We start from the raw sequence: 14,936 nt of genomic DNA on the forward strand, positions 1-14,936 counted from the left end.
CTGCAACCATGTCAATCATCATTGGCTATATTATACAACGGGACAAACAATTTCCAGAGCATCGACTACCTCACTTTCTATAGCCTACGAGGATTTCCAGGCAGCGCTCAAGCGGGTGGCGTGACTGGCGTCCCATGCTGTGTTGGCCGATCTTGAAGATTGCAGATGCATTTTCTTGACCAGCCGCGGTGCAGGCGGAAACATATTCGAATATATAGGATGGTATTGATCCATCCCTATTTATGAGGAGAGATCTATTTCCTTCGGAGTTGGTGGATGAGGAATTGAAGAAAAAGATGGATGAGACTTGGAAGTTGAGCCCTTGTTGCTAGAATTTTTCTTTTTTTTTTTTTAGCAGACGAGGGGTTGGGTGGAGAAGGATAGAGTTGGAATTTCAGAATGGGAAGGGATGGAATAGAGACTGGATGTTAAAGGAATACTGAAGAGTTCAGGGAGGGGTCGGTAATTACATTTCTGACAATTTTTTTTCAGATAAATGGTTTCAGGACCACACGCAAACGAACCCTTCGGATAGGTAAGACTTCACGTCAAACTTTGTCTCTTTGTATTCTTGGGTCTGCGTCAACGGGCAACATGGTTGTCCTCTATAAAAGCACAACCGCTGCTGCAGCCTCCATTGTGATCTACAAATCTACAGGCATAATGGTTTCCAACGCTATGACCGCGTCCTTCTTGATCGCGTTCCCGGTCAGGTTTTGGGTGGTTCTATCGCTTCCTCAGCCCTCCAATTTCCCGGACGGTCAAAATCATCCCACCCACAGTATCTTTGCCGTAGCCTCGCGGCGGAGCATCCAAAGACCAGGATCTATCGCTTGCCGATGCTCGCAAAGTCCAGCCCCGCGCTCTTGGCCCCTGCTACTTTATTAATTTTGCTTTGATAGATTATCCCATATTGTTAAGAGGCATATAGTTGCTTAGCCCACGAGGTTTGTGAGATTTTTTTTTTTTTAATAATTTCTATACTTTGGTAAAATCTTTTTCTAACGATATATTTACATCGTGCTGCTTTTTCCCTCATTCTCTAGCAGTCATACCTTGATTGAGTTGAACGGAAAGTGCGCTACTCATCCAATCCACTCCGATGCACCAAAGCCGGCTCTCCAAGCTCCTCAAATCAGAAAAAAAAATGGGAGTACCGTTCAATAACGGCTGGTTCGCTCTGAGGGGCAATTGCATCAAAAATTGTGTACGGTGGAGATTGACGCGAAGGCAAAAACAGGCAAGGCGGCGGCGGGGGCTGCCGGAAGCGAGGGTCGGGCGCAGCTGCCGATGCAAGGCCAGGAACCGGTGGCTTGGGAGAAGCATAGGGTCTGCACGACCCATCGGGCTTTGGAAGCAGAGATGGAAAACCTCCGGCAGATGTTTATGGCCGTACTCGAGTTGCCAGAGGAGCCAATAGAAGCATCGCGAAGGGAGTAGGACAGCCTAGCTGTGGTGGTCCGAAGCTTCGGTCGGCGAGTGCTGGCGGACTAGGTGGCCAAGGACTTGGAGGCCCGAGGAAAAATGAAAGTGGAGATGGTGCTTGTGCCTCTCGTCGACGACCACCTCACTCTAAGGTTTAGATCAACGACGGATCGGGACCGAGCCCTCACCGGAGGTCCGTGGGAGGTAGCGGGCTAGCTTCTGGCCATGGAGCCATAGGTGCCCAACTTCGTACAGGGGTTGGATGCCATAGAAACGGTATTGGTGTGGATCTGGTTCCCCCGGCTGCCGTGAAGACGTCATAAATTCTGTAGTGTATAAATTTTCAACAAAAATTATTTTCGTTGTTAATTATCTAATTAACTATTAACAATGATAATATTTCAAAGTTAAACATAGTGTTTTTTGATAACATATATATTTTTATTACAGAATACTAATTATTTAACGATGAATTAGATTTTATCACCTATATATCCTTGTATAACTTTTATGATGCAATAGTTTTCATTGCAAATCATTCATATACTAATTAATAGGCGATGTATAACATTACATGCGCGAGGACTTCCTGGGTACAAATTAAGGAGAGTGGGTCAAACACGATAGGTAGGTACAGCCATCCGAGCTATAATTTCTTGGCATGAGCGAAGACTTCTTTGCTGCATGGAGAGCTGGTCAAACACGATTGGTTGGTGCAGCGGTCCCACCTACGATTGTCCGACCAATGAAAATGTGAGACGCGGGCCTCCTGCATGAAATTCTGTAATCAGGTTAAAGATTCGTTCCTTCCTCTGTGGGAAAACGTCGTCATCAGGCTGATGTATCTGTGTGCTTATTAGTCCCATCCTTGTCGAAGTCCAATATGGCTAAAGATTCGTTCCTTGCCCTGTAAGAACACGTCGTCATCAGACTGACGTATCTGTGCGCTTGACTAGAGGTCCTTCATGGGCTCCTTCCACCGATGCCATCATTTTCTTGTTTTTATTCTTTCCGTAGTCGGTGCCATAATTCAGTAACCTCTTCCTTGCTTGTCTTCATTTTCGACGAGCGGTGAAAATGGTTCGGCGCGCAGCTTCTAGCACACCATCAACGGCATCATGTGCGCTCTCGATGTCATGCACCACCTCGTGGAAGCAGAAGCACCCACAAGCCCTAGTGCGGCTTCGGCTGTTTCTAATAGGGCTGTCAACGGGCCGAGCTACTCGGGCTCGGCTCGGTAAAAGCCCGGCTCGAGCTCGGCTCGTTAGTCAAACGAGCCCGAGCCCGAGCCCAAAATGAGGCCCGTTTAAATCTGAGCCCGAGCAGCTCGCGAGCCCAAACGAGCCCCAAAGAGGGCTCCAAAATCGAATTGGATTGGTTTGGGTTCGGACTTAGCCCGTTAACCCAAACGCAATCCGTTAATTAGTCCCACCTCCTCTTTTTTTTTTTATTTTTCTTCTCATTTCTTCTGAGTCTGGGTTTCTCCAGAAGCGTCCGGGACCTCCGGGTGTCCCTCCCCTCCCCTCCTCCGGGTGTCCCTCCCCTCCGAGTGTCCCTCCCCTCCCCTCTCGCCTTCCTCCTCCGCCGCCGATGCCTCGCTGCCTCCCTCCGCCGCCGATGCCGAGCTCGGTTCTGGAGGTTTCGATCGGAGACTGGATAGGGTTGTTCCTCCCCCTCTTTCCTCTCCGTTTCTCCCTCTCTCTTTTCCCCTCTTTGCCGACTTCTCCACCGGCGACGGCGGCGAGACTGCTACAGAGTCACAGAGGAGGGGAGTCCCTTGCACGGGAGGGTCGGGCCGCGGCCGAGCTCGTGGCGTCCTCGGCCGTGCCTGCGGCCGAAGCCCGTGCCGGCGGTGCTCGCGGCCGAAGCCGGCGGCCGCCGCACGCGACGAGGTGAGTCATTCTTCTCTCTTTTTTTTTTATATTTCTTTCTTTTTATCCTTCTTTCTTCTTTTCTTCTTCTTTTCTTTCTTTTCTTCCTTCATTCTTCTTCGACGAACCGCCAGAACCGAGCTCGACTGGCGGCTGCTCGTTCTTCTCTCCGACGGTCGACGGAGACAGGGACGGAGATGGGGATGGGGCGGGCTCGAGCTCGGGCTCGGGCTCGGGCTTGGGCAAACGAGCTTCACGAGCCCGAGCCCGAGCCCAAGCTGTGCTGCCCGAGCCCGAGCCCGAGCCCAATACTGGGCTCGGTACCGAGCCCGAGCCCGAGCCCGAGCCGGGGAGTTGGTGAAACGAGCCGAGCCGAGCCTGCGGAGGCTCGGGCTCGGCTCGGCTCGTTAACAGCCCTAGTTTCCAATGATTACCAAGGTGATCTCCGCAACAAACTTTTTTGCTCTTTATTTAATTTTTTCTATTTTATTTTTATTTTTTATTTCGGTTAGGGCTGAAAGTGGGCTGAGCTGGGCTGGACCATGCCTCTATCTGAACCGGCCCGATTACTTTTTCGAGCTACGAGCCGGGCTTAGGCTAAGAAAGTTTTGGATAATTCAGATCCTAGCCCAACTCGAGTCCATATCGATGGGCCTCGGGCTAGCCCAAGCCCATTTTCAGCTCTAGCATCTGTAGGCATGTATTGTCCATTGCAAGTTCTGGTTCTCTCTTGCTCAGACCTTGATCTTAGAGTAGACCTGCTCTAATCGAGTGGCATGTCCGTGCTCGACACATTTTGAATGGGCTTGGATCGAATTTTTTAGCCGGACGGACTGAACCAAAATTTTGAGCCCATCTTTTAAACGGGTTGGAGTTAAATTTGCATCAACCTAGCCCGAGCCCAGCTAAAACTTGATTATATATATATACACACACACACACACATACACACACACACAAATATATATATATATATATAGTTTTAAGCCCATCTTTTAAACGGGTTGGACTTAGATTTGCATCAACCCAGCTCGAGCCCAGCTAAAACTTGATTATGATATATATATATATATATATATATATATTACTATATCTGTATGCTGCCGTGATCAGAAAAGCTCGAGGTCTGGCCCGACGTCTGAAGCTATTGAGCTCGGACATGGGAAATAAGCTTGAAGCCTGGGTCGGGTCGGACTTGAGCTAGGCTAATTTTTGTTATGTATAGGGTTGAGCCCGATTTGAACTCAGCTAGACTCGTTTGATAAGCAGGCCTACCAATGGAGGTCTAGAAGAGAAAGGTAGATACATATTTATAATCACGGTGGTCCATATAATACATATGGCAGCCGAGCCGTGATTATATAAGCCCCGTACGGTGTGTGAGGCAGCACCCTTTAGCAGTACATGTCTCCTCGCTTACAAACGATTAATGCCGGCGGAAAAAGAGCTCAAAGCACATAAAAATATCCTCGTCTCTTTAAGAATAATAATCTCATTAAAATTTCCTAGCTGATATCAAATAGTAGGAAGAGCATCATGCCGATATTTACAACCAGTACACGTACGTCTTTCATGTAGAAGATGGCCGTATCTATTTGCAAACCAATAACAGACTTCAAATTCACGCTCCGGCTGAAGGCTGACGACTAAAAGGATAGAGAAACTCAACTCTCGTTTCCGCTCCCTCGTACGGGGACAACCCAATTAAACTTTATATTCTAAGATCAAGAATTAAAGGAAGCAAGCTCAGATTTGATTCAAAACTAATTCAAATTTTTTAAACAAAAAAATATTTATATAATGTATATTATAGGAAAAGTCAGTTTTACCGATGATTTTTTTATGACGCTTGTCGGCAATTTTCGGTCGAGCCCCAAAAATTGCCGACGCTTTCTAAAATCGTTGGCAATAGACGATACAAATAAGCGTCGTCGTAGTCTTAGAGCTAAGACGACGCTTATTAGTATCGTTGATCACAATTTTTCGCAACAAAACCAGCGGCCACCCCCTTCTCTATTTATCATTTAGTAATACATGTTGTAAGAAAAAGAGTAAATTACAAAAAATCTCTTGAGATTTACGTTTATTACACTTATACTCATTAGTTTGTAAAATCTAAACTTACAATAAGTTAAATTAACAACGTTACTAAATCTGTTTCTTTATATAAAAAGTCAAAATTACCTCTGGGTGATGAGTAAATCACAAAAGTCCCTTAAGATTAGTAGTAAATTATACTTACATCTAATAGTTTAAAAAATCTATGTTTTGTTGGGAACCCGCCCATGCCGCATAAAATTAAAAAAATTTCAGATGCAACGGAAGTGGCATGCGCGGGATCAACGTTCATCCAATGAACGTTATTGAAAAACCGTTCGTAGATAGATTAGAATTAAAAAATTTTAAAACAAATATGAAGATTAGATCTTCACCTTGTGCGGGTAGATGATCACCGCAAACTGATGATCGTGGTTTAGGATAAAGGTTTGCTTGAAGCCGTTCACGTGTCCGGCCTCTACGGGTATCCACACGAAGTAGAGATCCGATCAAAGCTTCCTTGTCTCCTCGGGGTGCTAGCTCCCTTGCAGAGACTACTTTAGATGGATGATGTCCTCCCTTTGAATCAACCCTTGATTGTACTTGGGAGGAGGAAGAAAATGGAACAACCAAGAAAGAAGATCACTAAGCTTTGCAGCCTTTTCTTTTCCCTGCGTTGGAACCTAAGAAGAGAGGAAGGAAGGGAGCACGCCTCTCTTCTTTTTCTAGGTGGCTTGCGGCTGAAACCAAGGGGAGAGGAGAGGGGGCGTACGGCACAAGGAGAAGGGCTTGAATGCCCAAGGTGCTGCCCCCACTTCTCCTTAAAAAGGATGTGGAGCTCCTAACATTTAGGAGCTCCAAATTAAATTCCTTAAGAGGGGCGTCGACCCCTCTTGTTGCCGCACCAAGATCCAAAAGGAGGAGGGGCGTGAGCCCCTCCCTCTTGTGTTGCCCTAGTCCTCCTCTAAGGAGGATTAGGAGGCCCCTATTTGGTTTAGTCCTAATCTCATTAGGCTTTAACCAAATCATGAACCATTTGGGTTTAATCTAGGTAAGTCCTAATCCAATTAAAACTTAAATCAATTATGACTCAATTGAACTCTTCAATCCTAATCCAATTAGGAGTCTTGTTAATTCATTAGATTAATAATTAATTAGGACTTAAGAAATCCTAATCCAATTAGGATTTATTCAATTTTTAGTCCTAATCCAATTAGGACTCTAATTTGAATCCGAAGTCCTAATCCAATTAGGACTTCTAGGAATCTTATTCTAAGTAGGAATCCAAATTGAATTCAAAATCCTAATTCAATTAGGATTGTAGGAATCCTACTCCAAGTAGGACTCCTAGTCCTAATCCAATTAGGACTCTAGGAATCCTACTCCAAGTAGGATTTGTGTTTAAGTCCAATTAATTAATTTCCATTGTTCCTTCTTCAACAGATTTTCAATCGGATTGATTACTCGTGATTCATAATCACATTTCAACCATCGGATCGGTCAATACTTCTTGTGTGCGTGACCCCATAGGTTCTATTCTGACTGGTAGTGAGATATATTGCGATCTCTATCACAACATCATTGAAAACTCCTTTCAATGGGTTGGAACAGTTCCAACTCAACTCATCGGGGTTTATCGATCATCAAGATATTCCCTGTGAGTCTCACCATCCACCAGTGACACCTAGCAGCATGTAGTGGTTATCCAGCAGAATGGAATGATGAACCTCTAGGTACAGTTATCGTATGATACAGTCTTACTATCGTGGATCCCTACAGGATGGAGGTCATGGTCAACTCGTCAAACCCCATCGTTTGTCATATGTCAAGATTTATTCGACTTAAGTTCGAGAGTGGAAAACTCTTTCTCCACTATGCATACTGCCTCGGTCTATGTCTTACGAACTCAGTCTCATAAATCACATAGGATCTCTCCTTATCTACCAAGGTCGATAGATTCCATATAGGTGCATACCCTACTCCTACAGTGAACCTACTGCAGCCAATCTACACTACATGGACCCATATGTCTAGAGACCATGTATATGTGCAGTCAAACTACAATAACCTCACTGTGAGTAGCCGAAGCACCGCAGGTCAAAGGACCAGTCACACTACTGCAACATCAAGCAAGTCACTGACGAGTGGATAGACATCCAAGTGACTTCTTGTTTTGGTTACGCTCAGTACCCTTGTTCTTTAACAAGTACCTGCACTATCACTTCAGTGTCCCTACACTGTGGACTCGAGTCTCGTCCATCCATAAGGAAAGCGATGTGTGCGCTGATCTTATCGGATCTATCACCGTCCTCGTGATGATCCATCGATCAGGAGCATTTAGAAATTAATCACCAATGGTGCATGGCTCAAATTCTTAACTCTTAAGAATATGCATCATCATCTCATTAATTCTTGGACGATTCATAAACACATAAACAATATGAATGAAAAAGATGCCTTTTATTTATTCAATAATAAATAGTCAAGTACAAAATTATGTCCCTAGAATTAACAATGTGTCAGCCAGATTGACTTCTAGGGCTACATCTAACAATCTCTCACTTGCACTAAATCCAATCGGTCATATATCTAAGTCCCATTTTCTCAAGGTGGGCTTCAGTCTTTTGCTGACTCAGCTGCTTAGTGAACGGGTCTGCCACGTTGTCCGCGGAGTCTACTCTCTGCACCTCAACATACTTCTTCTCAACATAGTCGCGTATGAGGTGGAAGCACCGCTCTATATGCTTGGACTTCTGATGAGACCTTGGCTCCTTAGCAAGAGCTATGGCGCCATTATTACCGCAGTAGAGTGTTATGGCATCTGATGTCATCACGTCCAACTTTGGAATGAATTTCTTGAACCAGAAGCCTTCCTTAGCAGCTTCAGAGGCGGCGATGTATTCATCTTCCATAGTAGAATCAGCAATGATCGGTTGTTTAGAACTTTTCCAATTTACCGTACTACCATTGCACAAGAACACATATCCAGATGTAGACTTTCTATCATCGATATCAGTCAAAAAGTCTAAATCTGTGTACCCTTCTACCTTTAACTCTGATGTTCCTCCATATACCAAGAATAAATCTTTAGTTCTTCTTAAGGACTTAAGAATATTCTTCAGAGCTGTCCAGTGCTCTTCACCTGGATTCGACTGATATCTGCTAGTAACACTCATAGCAAGGGCTATATCAGGTCGTATACACAGCATGGTATATATGAGGCTCCCTATTGCCGATGCATAAGGGATCTTGCTTATGCGTTGAATCTCTTCAGATGTGTTGGGGCACATCTTCTTGGAGAGATGAATTCCATGCCTTAGGGATAAGAGACCCCTTTTAGAGTTTTTCATGCTGAACCTTTTCAGCACTTCCTCTATGTACATCTTCTGTGATAGGCCAAGCATCCTTTTAGATCTATCTCTATAGACCTTTATTCCCAAAATATAGGATGCTTCCCCAAGGTCTTTCATGGAGAATTCTTTTGACAACCAGACCTTAACCGAGGTTAGCATGGGAATATCATTCCCTATCAAGAGAATGCTGTCCACGTACAATAAAAGAAATACGACAACACTCCCACTAACCTTCTTATAAACACACGGTTCCTCTTCATTTTTGATGAAATCAAACATTTTGATTGCATCATTAAAACAAGTGTTCCAACTTCGAGATGTTTGCTTTAGTCCATAAATGGACCTTTGCAGCTTGCAGACCTTGTGATCTCTATCACTGGAGGTAAAACCCAATGGCTGTTCCATATAGATATCTTCATCAAGATATCCATTCAGGAAAGCAGTTTTCATGTCCATCTGCCAAATTTCATAATTATGAAATGCTGCTATGGCAAGCAATGTTCGGATGGATTTCAGAATGGCTACAGGTGAAAAGATCTCCTAATAGTCAATGCCTTCGCGTTGACTATACCCTTTCGCTACTAGCCTTGCCTTATAGGTCTCTACCTTTCCATCCGAACCTATCTTCCTTTTGTAGATCCATTTGCATCCAATAGGTACAATACTTTCTGGTGGATCCACTAAAGTCCTGACTTGGTTGGAATGCATGGAGTCTAACTCTGATTTCATAGCTTCCAACCATTTCTTGGAATCGATATCTGATATCGCCTCGTTGTAGGCTTTGGGATCCTCTATGTGTTCCCTATCTCCCATGAGGAACATTTTCTTAGTATCCTCTTCAAGCATACCTAAGTATTTATCAGGAGGATGGGAGATCCTACTAGATCTGCGAGGTGGAGGAGGGACAATGTATACTGGCTCTGTATGAATAGGTTCTATAGGATCCATGACTCGTTGCTTTTCAGAGACTTTCTCTTCAAGCTCAATTTTCTTCCCACTGCCTCTATCAAGGATAAACTGTTTTTCCAAGAAGATGACATGTCGGCTCACAAACACATTGTGATCCTCTGAGACGTAAAAATTATATCCTAATGACTCTTTAGGATATCCTATGAAACGAGCACTTATGGTCCTAGCCTTTAGCTTGTCCGCCTGTAGTCGCTTGACATGGGCCGGACATCCCCAAATCTTGAGGTGACTAAGACTTGGTTTCTTACCATGCCATATCTCATACGGTGTGGTAGGAACGGATTTATAGGGAACTCTATTCAGTAGATATACTGCGGTAAGTAAGGCATCTTCCCAAAAAAATATAGGTAAATCAGTAAAACTCATCATGGACCGGACCATATCCAATAGAGTCTGATTTCTCCTCTCTGACACCTCGTTGAGTTGAGGTGTACCTGGAGGAGTCCATTGTGAGACTATGCCATTCTCTTTGAGATAGTCCCGGAATTCTCCACTAAGGTATTCTTCTCCTCGATCTGATCGAAGAGCCTTAAAAGATTTTTCAGTTTGTTTTTTACTTCATTTCTGAACTCTTTGAACTTTTCAAAAGATTCAGATTTGTGTCTCATAAGATACACATACCATACCGTGAATAATCATCGGTAAAGGTAATAAAGTACGAATAATGATCCCTGGCTTGCACATCAAATGGGCCACACACATCTGTGTATACCATGGTAAGTATTTCAGTGGTCCTCTCCCCATGTCCTACAAAGGGCAATCTAGCCATTTTTCTTTGAAGACAGGACTCGCAAACTGGATATGACTCGGAAGTCAATGAGCCGAGAAGCCAATCTTTATCCATTTTGTTCATTCTGTCCTCTCCAATATGGCCAAGCTTGAGGTGCCACAAATACTTCTGGTTTATCTCATCCCTGGATCTCTTGGATTCTTTGACACTCACTTCTTGCTCAGATACATTTATAGATACATCCATATGTAAATGATAGAGACTGTCAATCATAAAACCACGTGCGACTATTTTATTTCTGAAATAAATAGAACAATAGTCTTTGTCAAATGTAAAAACATAACCTTCCTGTGCTAGACATGAAATAGAAATCAAATTTCTGCTAGTAGCAGGTACATAATAACAGTCTCTAAGTAATAAACTAAAACCAGACGGTAGTCACAGAGGGTAGGTGCCCACAGCCACAGCAGCAACTTTTACCCCGTTGCCAATCCGAAGGGTTACCGCACCTTCCGCCAGCCTTCTACTTTTCTTTAGACCCTGCATAGTAGTACATAAGTGAGCACTAGAAACATAATCTATAATCCAACTAGAAGTAGAAGAAACCGTTAGATTAGTTTCAATTACGAGCAAGTATATACCTTCTGAAGGTGTGTCAGCCTTCTTGTTCTTCAGGCTCTCGAGATATGAAGGACAGTTCCTCTTCCAGTGGCCGTCGACATTGCAGTGAAAACATTTTCCTTTGTCATTAGCATTTTTCTTTTGAACTTCCTTATTTGGCTTCTTGTCTTTCTTCTGCTTCTTTACAGGCTTCTTTTTCTTCCAAGTAGACTTTCTTTTGGAACCAGAAGTCAACTTAGTAGTAAGGATATTGCCCCTTGAACCTTTCAGGGCTCCCTCGGCAGTTACCAACATGTTTAACAGTTCAGTCTTAGTGCATTCAATCTTATTCATGTGGTAGTTTACTATAAACTGTCCAAATGAATCAGGAAGGGATTGAAGGATCAGATCTACTTGCTATTCCTTGTGCATGTTCATACCGAGCTTCTCAAGCTCCTCTAGGTCTTTGATCATAGTCAGACCGTAATCATGGACAGACTGTCCCTGGCGCATCTTTGCTTTGAAGAGCCTCTTGGATACTTCAAAACGAGCTGTGCGACTCTGCTCACCATACAACTCTTGCAGGTGTGCCAGTATGTCCCTAGCAGTCTTCATATTCTCATGCTGGCATTTAAGTTCATTGGACATGGATGCCATGATGTAGCACTTGACCCTAATGTCATCGTCTGTCCACTTTTCATGCGTCGCACGCTGATCAGTGGTCAGACATGTTGGTAATGTGGAGATATCATTGTCGAGCACATAGCCTATTTTCTTGCAACTCAGAACAATTTTGAGATTTCTAAGCCAGTCTCTGTAATTGGTACCGGTCAGTCTGTTGGTCTCAAGAATACGGGTCAAAGGGTTTGAGGCTGACATTGTGATCTGCAGAGAATAAAGATTCTAGTTAGATTTTTGTACTTGATCCTAATTTGTTCTAGGGTCTTTTAAAACAAATGTACCTCCCACTATTTTCTCGAATTCCTCACACTCTCCTGGTAGAAAAACGGAAATCCTACACGACTAGAATTTCTAGTGGATACTGCGGTCCCACCGATTTACATGCCACCTCACCTAACAGTTATTGGTGACACATAAATAGATGAGTGTACAACTCTTATACAATGCTTCTCAAGCATGTTGCAGTGTTACTTGGTCTCTAAGTCATGAAGACCTCACCTAACAGTTACTGGTACATTCCTTAGTTAAGTCAGACCCACCGTATAACCGTAGAAATAAAATTGTCATTGGGTCCTCACCTAACAGTTATTGGTGCCCAACCCCATCTTTATCCCTACAACATCACATGTCCATAGAGAGGTCCGGCCCCCCGATGCAACTTGCCTACTGTGTCCAGCCGAGACAAGTCAACATCAGAAAGACCTTAGCAGCTCTACTACAGTGGAAGACCTATGGACTTAATATTGGTTAATCATGTCTTAGTGTTTGCAACTTGAGCTCTTCATAAGAGGTAATCGAACAATTGGCCAGGTAAGCAGGTGGAAGGCTCCCCTTTCTCAGAGAATAAGGTCCTAATTAAGTAACCACCTTTCATGCTTTCCTAGACACCAATTAGATCAATTAATCTAATATGACTCGCTCATGTTGGTTCACTCTCGACTTGATTGAGGAGGTTTTAGTTTAGATCTCATTGGGATTGGTCTACTAGTTTGCATCATATGTAAACCTATCTACCCCGCTCACATTCGCATCACATACAAATAGCACATCACAGGCAGTTATAATTGCAGCAATAAATAAAAGCTGAATTTTAAATAGGTGATGATCATGGATTCTAATTAGGTCATATTATAAGCACATGCACGTCAATCGATCAGTTGGTCTTCAATTCTTGAATTGGTCTTGAGCCTCCTTGATTCGATCCTTGATCAACTATTGATCCAATCGCCATCAACCGCTCAGATCGCCGTTCATCTCATGTACTGTCTTCGACTTGATCGTTGACGTACATCACATCATAGAAATATAACCAGATAAATAATAATAAATTACATCCCCTTTTAGGAGGCTCGCAGGCCTCTCAAAATATCAAATAAGATGCATGCAAGCATCTGAAAAAATTACATGACATTACAGATCACATCGCAGGTCATTACATTTGATACCAAAAGGATTTGAATCTAATGATCATCACCACATGCAGCAATTATAATTTTCAGATCTGAAATCTAATTGATTATCTTATGATATGGGTTGCTGATCATGCTAAACATGATTCTAAACTTTGTAATCCCATTAACAATGCAACTAGAATCATCAATTTATCACATGAAAATCAGCATTCAAAAATCAGCAATTCTGAAAAATTCTGCATGCAGAAAATTTCAGCATACATAACCTTTTAAATTTCAGATCTAACATGCCTGTTTATAATTAATTCTAATCTTAATCTATTAAGCCTAGGCTCTGATACCACTGTTGGGAACCCGCCCATGCCGCAGAAAATTAAAAAAAATTCAGATGCAGCGGAAGTGGCATGCACGAGATCAACGTTCATCCTATGAACGTTATTGAAAAACCGTTCGTAGATAGATTAGAATTAAAAACTTTTAAAACAAATATGAAGATTAGATCTTCACCTTGTGCGGGTAGATGATCACCGCAAACTGATGATCGTGGTTTAGGATGAAGGTTTGCTTGAAGTCGTTCACGTGTCCGCCCTCTACGGATATCCACACGAAGTAGAGATCCGATCAAAGCTTCCTTGTCTCCCCGGGGTGCTAGCTCCCTTGCAGAGACTACTTTAGATGGCTGATGTCCTCCCTTTGAATCAACCCTTGATTGTACTTGGGAGGAGGAAGAAGATGGAACAACCAAGGAAGAAGATCACCAAGCTTTGCAGCCTTTTCTTTTTCCTGCGTTGGAACCTAAGAAGAGAGGAAGGAAGGGAGCACACCTCTCTTCTTTTTCTTGGTGGCTTGCGGCTGAAACCAAGGGGAGAGGAGAGGGGGCGTACGGCACAAGGAGAAGGGCTTGAATGCCCTAGGTGCTGCCCCCTCTTCTCCTTAAAAAGGATGTGGAGCTCCTAACATTTAGGAGCTCCAAATTAAATTCCTTAAGAGGGGCGCCGACCCCTCTTGTTGCCGCACCAAGATCCAAAAGGAGGAGGGGCGTGAGCCCCTCCCTCTTGTGTTGCCCTGGTCCTCCTCTAAGGAGGATTAGGAGGCCCCTATTTGGTTTAGTCCTATTCTCATTAGGCTTTAACTAAATCATGAACCATTTGGGTTTAATCTAGGTAAGTCCTAATCCAATTAGAACTTAAATCAATTATGACTCAATTGAACTCTTCAATTCTAATCCAATTAGGAGTCTTGTTAATTTATTAGATTAATAATTAATTAGGACTTAAGAAATTCTAATCCAATTAGGATTTATTCAATTTTTAGTCCTAATCCAATTAGGACTCTAATTTGAATCCGAAGTCCTAATCCAATTAGGACTTCTAGAAATCCTATTCTAAGTAGGAATCTAAATTGAATTCAAAATTCTAATTCAATTAGCATTGTAGGAATCCTACTCCAAGTAGGACTCCCAGTCCTAATCCAATTAGGACTCTAGGAATCCTACTCCAAGTAGGATTTGTGTTTAAGTCCAATTAATTAATTCCCATTGTTCCTTCTTCAACTGATTTTCAATCAGATTGATTACTTGTGATTCATAATCACATTTCAACCATCGGATCGGTCAATACTTCTTGTGTGTGTGACCTCATAGGTTCTATTCTAACTGGTAGTGAGATATATTGCGATCTCTATCACAACATCATTGAAAACTCCTTTCAATGGGTTGAAACAGTTCCAACTCAACTCATCAGAATTTATCGATCATCAAGATATTTCCTATGAGTCTCACCATCCACCAGTGACACCTAGCAGCATGTAGTGGCTACCCAGCAGAATGGAATGATGAACCTCTAGGTACAGTTATCGT

At 43.1% G+C, this 14,936-nt stretch overlaps 1 long non-coding RNA gene across 1 annotated transcript; it reads left to right on the forward strand.

Annotated features, from left to right (window-relative positions):
* Positions 1–613: 613 nt before the first annotated feature.
* Positions 614–2,658, forward strand: LOC113461137 (uncharacterized). Its single transcript, XR_005507078.3, has 3 exons — positions 614–947; positions 1,050–2,334; positions 2,443–2,658. It is a non-coding gene; the product is annotated as an uncharacterized LOC113461137 (long non-coding RNA).
* The last annotated feature ends 12,278 nt before the right edge of the window (positions 2,659–14,936 follow it).

This window comes from Phoenix dactylifera, chromosome 5 (assembly GCF_051530095.1).
Source record: "Phoenix dactylifera cultivar Ajwa chromosome 5, Ajwa_hap1_PhDact_Kaust_v1.1, whole genome shotgun sequence".
Taxonomy (NCBI): Eukaryota; Viridiplantae; Streptophyta; class Magnoliopsida; order Arecales; family Arecaceae; genus Phoenix; species Phoenix dactylifera.